This window comes from Triticum aestivum, chromosome 6B (genome assembly GCF_018294505.1).
Source record: "Triticum aestivum cultivar Chinese Spring chromosome 6B, IWGSC CS RefSeq v2.1, whole genome shotgun sequence".
NCBI classification, from domain to species: domain Eukaryota; kingdom Viridiplantae; phylum Streptophyta; class Magnoliopsida; order Poales; family Poaceae; genus Triticum; species Triticum aestivum.
The window spans coordinates 322,910,639-322,922,983 of NC_057810.1; positions in this window are offsets into that span (position 1 = coordinate 322,910,639).

A 12,345-nucleotide genomic window follows, 5' to 3' on the forward strand; every position below is an offset into this window, starting at 1 on the left:
GGTAGCAAAAAGGGTCAACAATAATCAATTCAGAGATGCAAAGTTGAATAAACGCTCAACCACGGTACTGTGCTGGTCCTAGGCTAGACCGTGCTAGAGACGCGAGCCTAGAACACTAACAAAATCACGGTGCTGCACGGAAACAAGGGAAGAGCACACTCTGATTTTTTTTTTGTTTTTTGTTGCGCTCTTTTTTTTTGCGCTCCTCTTTTTTTTGCCGAAAAACCACTATAATGGCGAGTGTCTCAAAACTCTTCCCAAGTCTAGATAATAGGATAGACACGAAATTTTTGCGACCAATTTTTTTTCGACTGCCCGGACCCAAAAACTGGAAACGGCTCAAAAAAAACTTTCTATAATGGCGACTGTCTCAATATGCTTGGAAACACCTAAAAATAGGATAGCCAGAATTTTTTTTGTCGAGTGCGCTTTTGGAAAATTTTGGGCCTAAACGGAGGGTGGTTTCCGGACCTAATATGAAAACACGAATCGGAAAATAGATGGATTTCAAAAACAAACCTAATATGAAAAGAACTCGGATTGGTGGTGGATATATGGTGGTATATGGTAGCGGTGATGGTATATGGTAGCGGTGGTAGGATATGGCAGCGGTGGTGGTATATGGCAGTGGTGGTAGGATATGGCAGCGGTGGTAGGATGGTGCTATGGCGGCGTGACAAACTATGACAGAACTCGAAACTCTAAAGGACTAGACGCTAAGACCAGCAACTTGACACGACGATGCAATCGCAAATTCAACAAAGCAAAATACTGAAAAGACTATGCAAAGGCTCAGACTGGTTCGGATATGATGACCTGGCTTTTTCGTGGACTATAGGTATGAAGAATAGACTCGATCTAAACTATGAAAAACTATAAAATCTTACCGAGCAACCTAGAAATCTGATACCACTTGATAGAGGAAAAGGTGTCCCGTCTTTCGATGAGATGGTGGTTATCGTTTTGGCGGAAGTCGACTTTGACGATTGAGGGAGTCCTGGATTAGGGGGTATCCGGACAGCCGGACTATACACTTTGTCCGGACTATTGGAGCGTGAAGATACAAGACTCAAGACTCCGTCCCGTGTTCGGATGGGACTCTCCTTTGAGTGGAAGACAAGCTTGGCGATCCGGATATTATATTTCCTTCCTTGTAACTGACTCCATGTAAACCCTAGCCCTCTCCGGTGTCTATATAAACCGGAAAGGTTGGTCCTTAGAGGGACGATCACAATCATCATCATAGGCTAGCTTTTAGGGTTTAGCCTCTACGATCTCGTGGTAGATCTACTCTTGTACTACTCATATCATCAATATCAATCAAGCAGGAAGTAGGGTTTTACCTCCATCGAGAGGGCCCGAACCTGGGTAAACATTGTGTTCCTTGCCTCCTGTTACCATTAGCCTAAGACGCACAGATCGGGACCCCCTACTCGAGATCCGCCGGTTTTGACACTGACACTGGTGCTTTCGTTGAGAGTTCCTCTATGTCGTCGCTGCAAGGCTTGATGGCTCCTTCAATCGTCAACAACACGGTAAAGGGTGAGACTTTTCTTCCCGGACAGATCTTCGTGTTCGGCGGCTTCGCACTGCGGGCCAATTCGCTTGGCCAACTGGAAACCTCAACTACACGGCTGATATCTGCGGAGACTTGATCTTCGACGGGTTCGTGCCTGCGCCAGGAGCACCGGGCAGTCACGAAGAGCACGGCTTAGAACTGCTGTTGGACAATGCTCGGGGTATCGCCCCTGCAGGAGCCCTAGACCTAAATCCGGAGCAGATTGCGTCGCCCGAGGACGGGTGGATGGACCCCATCCCGCGGGCCACCCACTCCTCGGCGTTAGAGCAGAACACAGGCCTCACCCCTAAAGAAGCCTGTGACACCAGACCCCTGGACTCGTATCCGGCTGTAGGTTCCAGTCTGCGCGCTCCTGGGCCTGCCGAACCTGGATGGGCTCCTGTAATGGAGTTCACCGCTGCAGATATCTTCCAGCACTCGCCCTTTGGCGACGTGCTGAACTCGTTAAAATCTCTCTCTTTGTCAAGAGACTCTTGGCTGAACTATGTCCGGCCCGAGTGGGAAGCAGGCAACGAATGAATTCGTTGCCCACCCACCACCCACTTCATTGCCACTGTCGATGATGTATCATACGTACTTGACTCCGACTCCAAAGACATCGACGGTATGGACGACGATGCAGGAGAAGATTCAGAATCGCTGGGGCATTGGACTACCACCTCGTCATATGATATATACATGGTGGATACGCCCAATGAGGATGACAGTGACAATCCGGAAGATAAAACCCCCGGGCAAAAGCCAAAACGACGGTGCAGACGCCGCTCCAAGTCCAGCAACAGTAAAAATAGCGACAAGAGCGCCAGAAATATCGGCGCCCCAGTCAACTCTAAAGGCAACAACGACCATATGGACCCAGCAATGGAGCAGGATGAGCCAGGTCACGCCAAACACAGCTCGGAGCAGACGCCTGATCTCAATAATCCCAAGGGACGAATTAACCAAACCGTCCCGGGACAAGAACACAGTCCGGATGACGACACATCATCATCCCGGAACACGCTCGGAACGAGATAACCTCCACAGAAGGCTTATGGCCACTACGAGAAGTCTAAAGAAGCAGAAGCAACGGCTAAAGGCCACACAGGAAACGCTCAATCGCAGATGGAATAAAGTGCTAGACACTGAAGAAAAGTACGGCGACGATCGCCATACAAAGAGCTATCCAAAACGCAAGATGCTCCCAGAACTCGACGACAAGGTCGTTCCACAAAAGAACAACATGGCCAGGAGGCCGGACAAACCACTTCATAACCGCAACAGAGCAGCTACCGCCGCCACACACGACTTACGCGAGCTCCTGGATAAGAAGGCCGGCGCGCCTAGGTCCATCTACGGATCTAAAGGACACACCCCGGCGCATGACTATGGTCACCAAAACGATCATATCGATCGGATACCAGTTCAGAATCAACACCGGACACAACAACAGCCGACGGCATGCCACAGGGCGTCCAGACACAGAGGGGCTGCTCACCCCCTGTGCTTCACCGAAGAAGTACTGGACCACGAATTTGCACAGGGTTTTAAACCTGTGAACATAGAGGCATACGACGGAACGACAGACCCAGGGGTCTGGATCGAGGATTTTATCCTGCATATACACATGGCTCGTGGGGACGACCTCCACGCCATCAAATACCTTCCCCTCAAGTTGAAGGGGCCAGCTCGACACTAGTTAAAAAGCCTCCCCGAAAATTCAATCGGAAGTTGGGAGGAACTCGAGGACGCTTTCAGGGCCAATTTTGAAGGGACTTATGTCCGACCTCCGGATGCAGACGATTTAAGTCACATAATCCAACAGCCCAGAGAGTCCGCCCACAAGCTTTGGAACAGATTTCTCACTAAGAAGAATCAAATTGTCGATTGTATGGATGCCGAAGCCTTAGCGGCCTTCAAACACAGCATCCGTGACGAGTGGCTCGCCAGACACCTCGGCCAAGAACAGCCGAGGACAATGGCAGCCTTAACAAGCCTTATGACCCGCTTTTGCACGGGGGAAGATAGCTGGTTAGCCCGTAAAGGCACCAGCGACCCAAGCACATCAGAAATAAGGGACGGCAACGGGAAGCCACGGCGCAATAAAAACAAAGGTTAAAACAAGGAAGAGAGCCCGAACAACACAGCGGTCAATGCCAGATTCAGGGGTTCTCGACCCAGTCAGCAAAAGAAGCCACTTAAAGGCAGCAAAGAGGGACCGTCCGGTCTGAACAGAGTCTTGGACAGACTGTGCCAAATTCATGGCACCCCCGACAAACCTGCGAGCCACACTCACAGAGAATGCTGGGTCTTCAAGCAGGCCGGCAAATTAAACACTAAACACAAGGGAAGGGAAACACCAAGTGAAGACGAGGATGAGCCTCGCCAGCCGAACACTGGGGGACAGAAAAAATTCCCACCAGAGGTAAAAACAGTAAACATGATCCACGTGACTCACACATCCACGAGAAGGAAGGAATGCACGCTCAGAGACGCATACGCTATAGAGCCCGTTGTACCCACACCTAACCACGGGTCGGCTTGTCCGATCACCTTTGATCACACGGACTACCTGACTAGTATTCGGCGCGGAGGATCAAATGCCTTAGTGCTTGACCCTATAATCGACGGATACCATCTTACTCTCATCCTCATGGACGGCGGCAGTAGTCTCAATTTAATATACCAGGACACTGCCCGCAGGATGGGGATAGACTCATCCAGAATCAACCAAAGCAACACCACCTTTGAAGGGGTGATACTAGGCGTTGAAGCCTATGGCAGGGGCTCCATCGTACTGGAGGTAACATTCGGCTCCCCAGGCAACTCCAGAAGCGAAGAACTACTCTTCACCATCGCACCCTTCCAGAGCGGCTATCACGCATTGCTTGGGAGAATGGCCTTCGCCCGCTTCAACGCAGTACCGCATTACGCCTACCTCACACTCAATATGCCCGGCCGGATTCTAAGTGGCCTCCAATACCAGAAAGCATGAATGGTCGTTAAGACCATGGACACGGTTAGACGAGTCCGGCACTCCGGATAAAACTGGTCCAGGGCGCCATGTACGTAATCCCATAGAGGAACCAGGGGCTTTAGATATTTAATACAACCCCACTCTTGGCTTGACATTATTAGCAGGCCAATGTCTTACACTTTTACTATCCACCGCACGCTTACGTTATACTCTTCTACATGAGTTTTTATTTTTTATAGACACAATTCGTGCGATACCCTTCCAGGAAACGGCACAACGGAGACAAAGGCGCAGACGTGCAGCAGGGCCCCGCTCACAGGTTTCTCTTTAGATTAAGCCCCTGTGTAAACCTTTTTATTGTCTCTTGTTGTTTTCACATCCCATGGGTACTATACCCATCGAGGTTACTACCGTTATTGGCATTTCGCCACGACAGATTAATGCACGTACCTGGAACTACAAGGTTCATAAAGAAAGGGCACTCTTCAGCCCATTTTATGTTATAAAGTCCAAATACCTTCGGGAGTGTTCGGCGTCACGAGTTTGGCCTTATATGCATCAGCTCCGAATCATGTCTTTGGTCAAATGTTGGGTTTGCCCATCTCCTGGGTTTGCGGCCTTATGTTCCGTTCCTATCGGCTAAGGCATCCAAAGGAGAACTACTACGATTGTGCCCTGGTTATTCTGGACGAGCACCTCAGTAGAGAAAGCCAAAAATTGTCTGTCATGATACAACGAGAGATTGTTCAACCACTCGAAGACTTATCAGAATCTTTAGGATTCTGCCGCATTAACGAAGGACCGTTTTTCGGCCATGTACGCACGCGCCCGTATTCGGATGCATGCGAAGGTACCAGGGGCTATATAGTAGCCCCACTGTCAAACTCCTATGGCTAAGTGAAAGTGTTACAGCTATATAGTCCGGTTGCCTAGTTCGACGTGTGATCACCTCCTTAACGGACCAGGACGTTGGATGAAGAGTGATTACGCATATTTTTCTCAAACACCACCGCATTGTATGTGTGGGGGCTGAAACCAACGACTGCTAACTTTCAGATTATACATATACATAAAAATGGCCGTATAGGAGGCCCAATAATACTTTCGGGCACAAAGTATAAATATAGCCTCATAATCAAAGTAACATTGTTTTTACAATGACAAGATTTTCACTCGAACATGACATTCTTCGAGCACAGAGCCTCTATCAAACGAGCACCTTCTGTTACCTGCTCCAAGTAGTGCTCGGTCGGATCCTGGCCTCCCACCGGATTCTGGGTCGCAACGATGGTGGCCTCCATATCTGTCCAATATGCTTTAACGTGGGCAAGAGCCATTCGTGCACCCTCTATGCACGCCGACCTTCTCATGGCATCGATCTGAGATACGGCACCGAGGAATTGCTGCACCAAAGCAAAATAACTCTCCGGCCTAGGACCCTTCGGCCAAAGATGGTCTATTACAGACCGCATGGCAAGCCATGACAACCTATGAAGCTCAGCCTCAGCAGCCATTTTCTCACTCAACGGCAATGGGCGCGCGGGAGCGTTAAATTGAGACCAGAACAACTTCTCCACTTCTTTATCACCTTGATCCTCGAAAAACTTGGCCGCATCAGTTGTACTCTTTGCCAAGTCCGCATACGCGTCTGTAGGACTCCAGCGTCGATCCAGGGGAGCATACTTCGGATCCAAAAACTTCATCCGCAATAAGTTGGGGCTCCCAGCCGCGATTTTCCCGGCCTGTCTGTGGCACCCCGGCTCAGAGCGACCGGTTTACCCTGCATTGCCATCCTAGAGACCTTGTCTTCTGGCAACACACAACAACATGGCACATAATACAACTGCTTTATTCATGCTAGCGGAACATAGTTCATATTACAATAGTTAGCGAGGCCAAGCGGCACACACGGTGCGGCTGAACAATATGTACATTATTTAGTGAACATAAAGGGGCCTCGATCATGACAACTACTCGGTAGTGGAACAACGTCGTAGCGGGACTCCATAGCACAAGGACACCGACGTGGACACGGTCTAGACTCGGACAGCACTCCTTTCCAACGAGACTTTCCTGAAATCTGGCATGACACGCCAGGTCAGTACATTGAATGTACTTGCAAGCTCACAATAAGCATAACAAGATGACAGACAATATTATGATATTTATCCAGTTTTAATCAACAATGCAGCTATATAACCAACATGATGTGACTATGCTCAACAGGTACTCATTCTCCCAACTTGCTTACCAGATGTGACTAACAAACATAATATTACCAACACATACCCGTGATTTTACGGCGATCACAACCCGACCATCTCATGGCCCGTGATCCTTACGGCGATCACAACCCGACCAACTCGTGGCCCGTGATCCTTACGGCGATCACAACCCGACCAACTCGTGGCCAACTCAACACGATGACCTCACTGTCATCCTTAGTGCAATTTAGTGTGCATGTTTATTAAGTGTTGACCCATGGTGTACCTTACTTTCGAGCGTGTCCGTATCCGTGGACTCGGCTATCGATAGATTAAATACACTCTATAGAGGTTAGTACACTGTACCCACACTACGGAACCCATGGCCTCACTCTCCCATCCGAGTGGACCAACAGCGTTCCGACGAAACCATTTCATTGTCATGACACTCTCCCGGCCCCTCCGACTCAGACCCCGCTGGGCTAGTCCTGGGTGGCCCCGTGTCTACCTCCAGACACCTCGACCACCGTCGTGGCCACGATCCACACTGGGATCCGGTACCAAACTTAACTTAACAATGGGCTCACAAGGTTATGCTTGCCTACCAGGCCAGGGTACAGCACGCCCATAACCTTCCCTAGTTTGAGGTACCGACCAGAGGCACAACAATGAAACGCATTAAGGCCGTCCCATACCAGCAAATGTGGTTGCATTGGGAAAGACTCGTTTCAGCGGCACCACGACCCGGTCAACAACATGTTCAAGTTGAATATTAATCAGGTTCAACTTTTAATGTGAAAAGAAAATAACCGGTGTCATACTGCCATACCATGCATCACATAACATATGCATCACAGAACCGTGCAAAACTGCACCAACTACGCTCCCACGGAGCCAACATAAAATCATGCTACTATACTGGTAAAAACCTTTCTTTACTTATACCAGAACCATTTCTAGCAATTATCATCATTATACCTCATGCAAAAATAATATCCAAATTTCTCATCAATTCTATGGCCATATTATTTATTTAACTCTAATAACTAGGTTCTCATCACCTTACCAACAATATTTACTTCAAACATACTGAAGTTCAAGCATTTTAACACAACAATCATATAACATAATGTATTTATTATATAACTAATTAAAATGCATCAATATTCATAAGTTCAAGTATGAAAATCAATAATATTGAAGTGGCACCATGAAAATGTTACTGTGGCTTGCCTTTGTACTGATGAGGGTCACAAGGCTCCTGGTGATCCTCAAGACAAGCTGGTTCCTCTAAAAACATTCAAAAACCCCAAAAGAAAAATATCAAGAAACATTCTGAAAATTGTCAGAAAATCTAGACAGCAAGGAAAAATCCCATCTTTTGGGAGTTGTTAGATTTTTAGACAAAGAACACAATACAAAAAGAACCACTGCATTTGGACTTGTAGAATAAAAGTTATGGCTGTTTGAATGCGCCTGGAATTTAAATAAATTTGAAAAAAAGATAAACAGAGAGGGGGTGACGTCGATGGCGTATTTTCCCGGGGCGCCACCACTCATACCACTTCGCACGCGTTATGAGTGGCTTACTAGTGGGCCCCGCTAGTCAAGTCGGAGGGGGGGAGAAAACAGAGACGGGCGGCAGTTCGCCGGAGCGTTCGCCGCCGTTGAGGCCTCTTGGGGGAAGATGAGAGGGAGGGATCAACGGAGAAGGTTCTTGCGCACCTGCCCATACCCGTGGCGTGGCAAATGGTGAGCGGATGGCGTCGGTTTCTTCCTCGCAAGCGGAGGCAGAACACGGTGGTCGCCGGAGATGAGGAAGACGGTGGCTAGGGGCGGCTCCAGGGGCTCGAGCTTGGCTCGTTGGCTTCACGGAGGAGAGGCGGAGGCCCTGGCAGGGTCGCCTTGGCTTGGGAGTGGCCGGAGCTGCGGGGTCGATCCAGGAGGGATCGCCGGCAAGCTCGGCTCGGGGACGGCAGCCTGCGGCCTGCCCGACCGGGCTGCGGCTTCTAGTGGCTATTGGAGGGAGGTGTGGTGAGGTTCGGTGCTCCAGGAGGCTGCGGAGGGGGCTATTTATAGGCGGGGCGGTGAGGAGGGCTCAGGCTCCACTAGAGGACAACTGGCGTCGGCGCCCGACGACGAATGGTGCCAGAGAGAGAGAGGGAAAATGCGACGGGGTTCACGCGGGAGCTGTGCACGGACGCGGATGAGCACAGGAGCCATGAGGAAGGGGACGAACACAGTGCGCGGGCACTGTGCCGTTGGCCGAACCGTGCCCGTTCTCGCTGCGGCGAGCTCCGGCATCGGCGAGCGGTAGGAAGGAGTTAAGGGGGTGGAGACGAGGATGGTGGCGCAGGGGGACACGCCCAGGCTGGCCGAGCAGCAGGCACGCGCGCCATAGAGGCGCTGGCGACGCGTAGTGCGCGCGTTTGGCCTGCCAGCACCCTCGGACGAACGCAGTCACCGCGTGGACCGTGACATCAGGCCACCTATGCACTAACCATGATGGCTGACGTGTAGTCCTTAGTAACTTTAGGTGTTACCACGGCTCGGTTGGTTTCCATGTGCAGTAGAAGTGAAATGGTGAAGATGTTTAGTTACTGGACAGAAACTTTGAACAGTTACTGTGGTCAAACCACAGTGATTCAAGGGCTGATCTTTGGGGTTTTACTGACTCTTACTAAGGTGAATAAGCACAGGGAAAACCAGATGCATTGGAGCTAGTAAAAAGGTAGTTGCTGTAGAAACTACCATTTCAGCCTAGAAGTGAAAATATTTTCTGTAGCAAAAATACTCCAAAAAGTGGTGAAATATTTTTGCTCAGAAATGTGCCCTAGGGTCCAAAGAATATTTGGGATTTCTCTCAGGATTTTTGGGGCAACAGAAATGAGGGTTGCTTTGGATGTCAAAGATTTTAGCTAGGGTTTAGGAGGCAAAATGAATATTTTTCATTTAAGAAAAATATTCCAAGCAATTTTGTTTTGTTGGCCAGGAGTGAAATGATGGATTAGAAGAGGAGAGGAGGCACTTGGGTTGAAAATCAAGGGATACCCAAGTGATCAAGTCCAAATGGAATGATTCAAAACTCCAAATTCAAACCAACTCAGATGAAAATCAGGCAAAGAAAGGAGGGCAAAAAACCAGGCTGTGACACTGTCGAAGCTCCTCCCGCACATCCCTGATTTTGGTCCGCATCTCCTTGGCTGCATTAAGTGCCTTGTTCAAGTCAGACGAATTAACTTGATTCTCCTTTTTAAGGAGCTCATACCGGTCGGCAACATTTTTCAACTCCACATCCATTTCGGCTATCTTGTCCTCGCTTCGGCGATGAGCAGCCTGTTCGGTTGTCAACTCTTCGGCCGCCTTTAGGGCAGCCGCATTGCTAGCCCGAGCTTGTTCCTTGGCCTAGGCAAGTTCCGCCCTCAGGGCTTCCACGGCAGCAGCACCGTCTGCAGTCCAAGCATATCGCATTAATATCATGCCCCTCTCAAACTTTCCTATAAAACATATTAAGGAAAGCAGAGCAGATACCTTGTGACTCGTTCAGCCGCTCATTCACCAGCATGATATCGGCATCAATAGCTCCAATCTGCCTCTTTAGTTCGGCAACTTCAACGGACTGGTCGGTTGCCGGATCCTTAGACACCTGCGCATATATACAGCGCATTCATTACTTAGACACAATATGATCCTCCGTTTGCCGCCTAGGTCAGACAACCAGAGTCTCAGGGGCTACTATACATATGGAGCACACCTAGCGCGTGCCTCACAGCCAAGAAATTATGTATTTTTCATTACATACCTTAAAGCCTCTAAGCAGGCTCGTAAATGCTTCATTCAAACCGCTTGTGGCGGATGAAATCTTCTTGAGCACCGTGCTCATTAATGAGCGGTGCTCCTCCAAGAGTGCAGCTCGTTCCAAAAGGCCCGTCAGCATGTCCGGCCGGACATCGACCTGTGTCGGACCCTTCTCATCGCCCCCCATGGGAGCCAACCGCTCCGGGCTCAGGGCGGCCGAAGGAGTAGCTTCTGGCTTCGGCAGGTCCGGACTCCTCCATGACGACACCTCGGGGTCGCCCGCCTCATGAGGCAAAGAAGTTGGTGGGGTCTCACTCTCCATCATCTCTGGAGGGAGATCCCCAGAAGACGAACTCTGTTGAGAAGAGCTGCTAGCCGAACTTCAAAAAATGAATCCTGGTTATTGTTCTCGGAGAAATGTATTACCTACGAATTAACGATTAACTCATAGCTCGGTTGAGGGCTGGCCCGTCGGTGAGCATGACGCGGTAAGGGCGCCCTTCGAAGAAGGGCCCCCTGGTGACATTTTCTTCCCCTGCTTGGGGACCTCCATCTCCAAGTCTTCGGAGGCGGCCCTCTTCTTCCCGCGCGGGGAGGAGGCTTTAGACTCCCCTCCCCGACTATCCTCCTTAGGGGAGGTAGCAATTCCCCCGGTTCGGATGCACAGTGTGTGAAGTTCGGCTTCACTGTTCTTCCCTTCGTCTTTACCTGAGGGTATTTTGCTAAGCACCCAGCCAAGCATCTTGGCTATGGCAGGACTAGGCGAGCCTTCGGGAAGTGGAGCCGGACACCTGATTCTCTCCGCTTTGCTGAGCCATTCCTTGCCACGGAGGATTTTCAGAATGATGATTATGATAAATATAAACGAAGTGTCCAGTTTCGGGGTTACTTACTTGGGTATCTAGGCAATTGCAGCTTAGGCCCGCATCCTCGATGGTGTCCGGACACTTTACTTGTGGTCCGAAGAATAATTTACACATCCCTTCGAGCTTCAGGCCAAAGAAGTGCTTAATAGTCCGCGGACCCTCTAGACTGAACTCCCACATCCGGAGAGGCCGGCGTTTGCATGGCAACATCCGTCGGATTAGCATTATCTGAATTATGCTGACAAGGTTAATGTCCCTTTCAAGAAGCTCCCGGATACGGCTCTGCAGTGTTGGTACATCACTAGCAGACCTCCAATCCCGTCCCACGTTGGTCCATGACGCCAGTTGTGATGGAGGGCCCGAGCGGAAGTCGGGGGTAGCCACCCACTTTGTGCCTCTGGGAGCCGTGACGTAAAACCACCTCCGCTACCATAAATCAGATACCTCTGGAAAGAACCCTCTGGCCATGGGGCATTAGCGTTCCTACTTATTATGGCGCCTCCGCACTCCACATTTCACCCCTCGATCATCTTTGTCTTCACATTGAAGGTCTTGAGCCATAAGCCGAAGTGTGGACTGACGTGGAGAAAAGCCTCGCACACAATGATGAACAACGAGATATGGAGGATAGCGTCCGGAGCTAGATCGTGAAAATCTAACCCGTAATAGAACATTAGCCCCCTCACAAAGGGATCAAGGGTGAGGCCCAAACCGCGGAGGAAGTGAGGAACAAATATGACGTTCTCATTAGGCTAGGGAGTAGGGATGACCTGCCCTGGAGCAGGAAGCCTATGCTGGATGTCGGCAGTCAGATATCCGACCTCCCTAAGCCTCGCAATGTCCTCTTTGATCGACGAAGCCACCCACCGGCCTTAAAGGTTGGATCCAGACATATTGGAGGATCTGGGGTGTTTGAGTTTGAGTCTCGGGTGTTAGAACTCG